The following is a 6,000-nucleotide window of genomic DNA, read 5'->3' on the forward strand; positions in this document are numbered from 1 at the left end:
GAGAAGTTCTTTACTGTGGTCGTTTTATTTCAGGTGGGGTGGGATGAGGACCTCCAGCGAGATTAGTTTGTGATCTGATCTCACCAGTGAGGGGTATACTTCCGGTGTTGAACATTGTGCTCCCATGTTCGTGATGATGAGGTCAAGTATGTTATCTCCTCTTGTGGGGATGGTAACTAGTTGTTCCATGGCATTTGAGTTTATGAATTCCAGGAACTTTTGAGATAGGGTGTTTGGGCTTGAGTAGTGTTCCCAGTCTATATTAGGGTAATTGAAGTCACCTAGTATGATGGTGTTTGGTGATACATTTATCCCCTCTAGTGTTTTCAGGAAGGCCATGTGAGGTTCTTGAGTTTGTGAGGGTGGCCTGTAACATGCTACAATTTGCAGAGCAGTCTTGCCTATGGTTAATTGCACCTGGATGGTCTCCGATGCATCGTGCGTTGCAACCAGTCTTGAGGTGTGGGTGTCCTTGATGAATATGGATACCCCCCCTCCTTTCTTGGTATTGTCCGGATTTTGTGGCCGGAACGCATGATATGAGGTAAAACCTGATAGTGCTGGGGTGCTCTCAGGAGCCTTGAACCAGGTTTCTGTCACAGCACAGACATCGATGTTCTCCATACTGAGAAGGGCCTCAGTGCGTGCATTTTGAGATTCAGACTTCTGGCATTGAGCAGCATTACCCTTAGTTTTTTCCTTTTTGTGTTCTAGGGTGGTAGGTTTAGAATTTGAGCCTTGCCTAAAAAGGCACTATGGGGTGGCAAGAGCCTTTGCCAATATCCGAATCCCAGGGTGACAGGTGCAAGCCGTCCCTTGCAGCGTGGCTTGTCCAGCATGTCATCCCAGGCAGACAGACACTGGATCCCCTTTGAATGACACCAGTGTTTAAGCCAATTGTTAAAGCTGATCATCTTATCTCTGTATTGTGGCATCATTCTTGGTGAAGGTAGGATACTGCTCAAGGTCAGGGTCATACCTGCCTGGGCTACATAATCAGAGAGCTCCTCAATGTCTCTTTTCATGTAGTCCAAGGAGGTACATCTCAGGTCGCTTACACCAGCGTGGACAATGACTGAGTCGTATTTGTACCTGCTGTTGAGAGACCTGAGTGCTTGCGTTATGTGGCGGATTCTAGCGCCCGACAGGCAGCTTACTGTGACCTTCTCCTTACTCTGTCTGGTGAGCGGGACGTCAGTGTGTCTGACTATGGAGTCACCAATGACTAGTGTGTCTGGCATTTTGTTTGGCCTTAAGGGCTGTGACTGTTTGACACTCTGACTGTGAGGTCTATGTGTTGCAGGTGATGTGTTCTGAGGTGGTGGTTGTTTGTGTGTCTGCTTTGGTGGCCTCTGCTGTTTTGGTAGATTTTTGATCAGAGCCTCAGTATGTCTTTGTGTGTTTATGTGTATGATTTGAGGTTGTGATGGTACTATGTGAGACTGGGTCTATAGTGTGTGTGGTAACCTTCTCCTCCTGACTGGTCTTGCCAGTCCTATGTTGAGAGAGCTCAGCCTCCAGTTTGGCTGTATAGTTGCATCTCTCGCATGTATTTGTGTTTTGTGGGAGGAGGAGAGGGTTGTCTGTGTACATGAGGCAATTGTAACATTGCCTCAATATTCCCAGGTTCACCAGCTGAGCAGGAGAGGACACTAGCAACTGATCCCTCGACATGCTAGAAGGAATAGACAAAAAAACTTTAAAGAAGATTCCAGGGGACGTGGGTGACCGAGAAATGGGGGTTTGCCTTTTTGGGGTACTATCTATGACAAGAGCACCGTATCAAGGTAATAAGTACTGTAGGAGCAAGTGCTAGGTTTAACAGATAGAGAATAGTCTACTTGGAGTCAAGTAGAGATGATCTTTTTAGTTATAGGATACGCTGATTAGATCAGTAGTATAGTTCGAGGAAGGTAGATTTAAGGGAAAATTTGAAGAGTGGAATTTAGGTAGCCCTAATAGTTTAAATCTGCTTAACCGGCGCTGCCCTAGTGTGCAACAGTAGCTGCTCCGCGCTAAATCGCGCTAAACCGCGCAAACGCGCATTTAGCGTTTTTTATATCAGGGGGCTGAAAGAAGCTAGGAACTGGCCCAAAATGACCAATAAACTACAAGTTGCTGGCTGAAACCTCACAAAACTGGACCAACAGGCAGCTCAATGCTTCCCACTCCCACTGGTAAGCAAGGGAACTTCCTCTCTTCCAAATTAGGTAAAGAATCAGTAACAGGAACTGCAAACAAAGCCCAGGGATCAGCAAGCTCTGAAACTGGACTATTCTAGCTTAGTAAGGCGGGAAAACAAGAGATATTTTTTTTTGTTTTTTTTTTCAGAAAACAAGCAGAAACAGATACAGTAAACACTTATAAATGCTATAAATCGGCTATCACAGCCTACACAAACAATTTGCAACAGTTACAGATTTTAAAAGTAACAAAACTGAGAAACAATTGCAAAACAGAATAAATGCAGAAAAACAGTAACAATGTATCAGCAAGCAGGCGAAATACAGTTGCTAGATAAATAGAAGTGGAAAGCCACAAAAATTATACTTAAATCAGGTAAAGTCGCTTTTAGCTCTCTGAAGCTTGGATTACTCTGCTGGCCACCACGAGGATCTGTGCTGAGTAGGTACAAGCCAAAAAACGGGCGTTTAGCGTTTTTTATATCAGGGGGCTGAAAGAAGCTAGGAACTGGCCCAAAACGACCAATAAACTACAAGTTGCTGGCTGAAACCTCACAAAACTGGACCAACAGGCAGCTCAATGCTTCCCACTCCCACTGGTAAGCAAGGGAACTTCCTCTCTTCCAAATTAGGTAAAGAATCAGTAACAGGAACTGCAAACAAAGCCCAGGGATCAGCAAGCTCTGAAACTGGACTATTCTAGCGTAGTAAGGCGGGAAAACAAGAGATATTTTTTTTTTTTTTTTCAGAAAACAAGCAGAAACAGATACAGTAAACACTTATAAATGCTATAAATCGGCTATCACAGCCTACACAAACAATTTGCAACAGTTACAGATTTTAAAAGTAACAAACTGAGAAACAAGTGCAAAACAGAATAAATGCAGAAAAAACAGTAACAATGTATCAGCAAGTTGCACATGGATGGTCTCCGATGCTTCGTGCAGTGCCACTAACCTGGAGGTGTGGGTATCTTTGATAAATATGGATACTCCCCCTCCTTTTGTGGTTCGGCCCGAGATTTGGGTCCGAAAAGCATGGTATGAAGTATAACCTGTTAGTGCTGGGATGCTCTAGGGAGCCTTGAACAAGGTTTCTGTTACAGCACAAATATCGATATTCTCCATACTGAGAAGAGTCTCGAGTGCGTGCATCTTGAGGTTTAGACTTCTGGCGTTGAGCAGCATTACCCTTAGTTTTTTTTTTTTGTGTTGTCTATGGAGGTGGGTTTGTCTTTTGAGCCTTGCCTAAAAAAGGCACTATGGGGGAGGCAAGAGCCTTTGCCAGTATTCAAAAATCCAGGGGTGACAGGTACAAGCCATCCCTAGTGAAGCAACGTGGCTTGTCGAGCATGTCATCCCAGGCTGACAGATACTGGATCCTCTTTGAATGACACCAATACTTTAGCCAATTGTTAAAATTGATCATTTTGTCTTTATACTGTGGCATCATTCTTGGTGAGGGTAAGATGCTACTCAAGGTCAGAGTCATACCGGCCTGGGCTGCATGATCAAAGAGCTCCTCTATGTCTTTTTTCATGTAGTCCAGGGAGGTGTGTCTCAGGTCATTCACACCAGCATGGACAATGACGGAGTCATATTTGTACTTGCTTTGGAGTGACCTGAGTGCTTGTGTTATGTGGCGGATCCTGGCACCCAACAGGCAGCTTAAAGTGACTTTCTTCTTGTTCAGCCTGGTGAGTGGGACGTCAGTGTGTCTGACAACAGAGTCACCTATTACAAGTGTATTAGGTGTGTTGTTTAGCCTTAAGGGCTATGACTGTGTGGCACACTGACTTTGTGAGCTATGTGCTACGTGGGTATTGTTTCATGGTAGGGGTTGCTTGGATGTCTGCTTTGGAGGTTTATGCTGCTTAGGCACATTTTTATTTAGAGCCTCAGAGTATGTTTTTGTGTGTTTATGTGTTTGGTTTGCTGATGCAATAGGTCTATGTGAGACTGGATTTGTGGTGTGTGTGGTTACCTTTTCCTCCTGACAGACTGTGCCAGTACTGGGTTGAGAGAGCTTAGCCTCCAGTTTGGCTATATAGTTGCATCTCTCACATATATTTGAGCTTGTTGGGAGGAGGAGAGGGTGGTCTGTATACATAAAGCAGCTGTAACATTGCCTCAAGATTCCCAGATTCACCAGCTGGACTGGAGAGTAAACCTGAAACTGACATTTGGACATGCCTGAAAAATATAGGGAACTACTTATTGACTGATCAGAAAGAACCATTAGGGGGCAAGTGCTTAAAAGGAGTATAAGAGGATGTAGTGCTTAAGTTTATTAGTGTTTACCTATGAGATTACTTAAACAAGCAAGTGCAGGACTTTAGAATGAAAATAGAGTGCTTATTTTGAGATTTAGAGCAGTACTAAGGGAAAAAGTGAAGAGCAGACTTTGTGGAGCCGAGAATAGTTTAAACCTGTTTAAGCGGTGCTGCCCGACGCTGCACCGTGCGCAAGACCACTCAAAAAGAGAGTTGCAGGGTTTTAAGGGAGAGAGATCAAGGAGTTTGGAACTGACCCAAAATGGCCAATAAAACTACAATTTCTAGGCAGTAACCACTACTACAGGGACAGGCAGGCTGCTCAGTGTTAACCAGTGCCACTGCTGAACACAGTGACTTACCTTTAGCCCAAGCAAGCACTGGCCTCCAAGAAATTTACAAACAGTTCAGAGCAGCAACTCTGTAATTCAACTTACTTTTAAATTAGAGAAAGTGGGAAAATAGCAAGATTTTTTTGTTTCTTGTTTTTGTTTAAGGATAGCAGAGACACACAAGTAGCAAACTAGTCAGAACAGTGCAATAAATGACCCCAACACGTGTGTGCTACTTCAAGGCAGGAAAATAGAATTTAAGAAAAAACAGTTTTAAATTAAGTGCAATACAAAAAATGCAGTAAACAGGCTCTAGGTATGTTCTAAATATTGTTTCTAACCCAGATATCAACTTTTGCAATAAAAAAAAAATGCCGAAAAGTAGGCGGTAATGCAGTTTTTCTAAGAAATGAATCACAAGAAAATACTTAAAATCTCAAAAGTGGCTCCTTTCTTCTCTCAGAGTTTTCTCCTCTTGGCATGTGCTTCAGCAACAACTATCAAGCCTGGAAAGATGCCAAAACCACACGGCTGCAGGGTTGTAAGAGATAAAGATCAAGGAGTTTCAAATTGACCCAAAATGGCCAATAAAACTACAGTTTCTAGGCAGTAACCACTCCTACAGGAACAGGCAGGCTGCTCAGTGTTAACCACTGCCACTGGTGAACACAGAGACTTCCCTTTAGCCCAAGCAAGCACTGGCCTATAAGAAACTTACAAACAGTTCAGAACAGCAACTCTGCAATTGAACTTACTTTTAAATTAGAGAAAGTGGGAAAATAGCAAGATTTTTTTGTTTTTATTGTTTTTGTTTAAGGATAGCAGAGACACACAAGTAGCAAACTAGTCAGAACAGTGCAATAAATGACACCAACACGTGTGTGCTAGGTCAGAGGCAGGAAAAATGCAATTTAAGAAAAAACAGTTTTAAATTAAGTGCAACACAAAAAATGCAGTAAACAGGCTCTAGGTATGTTCTAAATACTGTTTCTAACACATATATCAACTTTTGCAATCAAGAAAATGCCAAAATGTAGGCAGCAATGCAGTTGTTCTAATAAATAAAGCACAAGAATATACTTAAAATCTCAAAAGTGGCTCATTTCTTCTCTCAGCGTTTTCTGCTCTTGGTAGGTGCTTCAGCAACAACTATCAAGCCTCGAAAGAAGCCAAAACCATGCGGATGCAGGGTTTTAAGACGGAGAGTTCAAGG

This window comes from Protopterus annectens, chromosome 4.part0 (assembly GCF_019279795.1).
Source record: "Protopterus annectens isolate FY-2018-M chromosome 4.part0, PAN1.0, whole genome shotgun sequence".
NCBI lineage: Eukaryota > Metazoa > Chordata > Ceratodontiformes > Protopteridae > Protopterus > Protopterus annectens.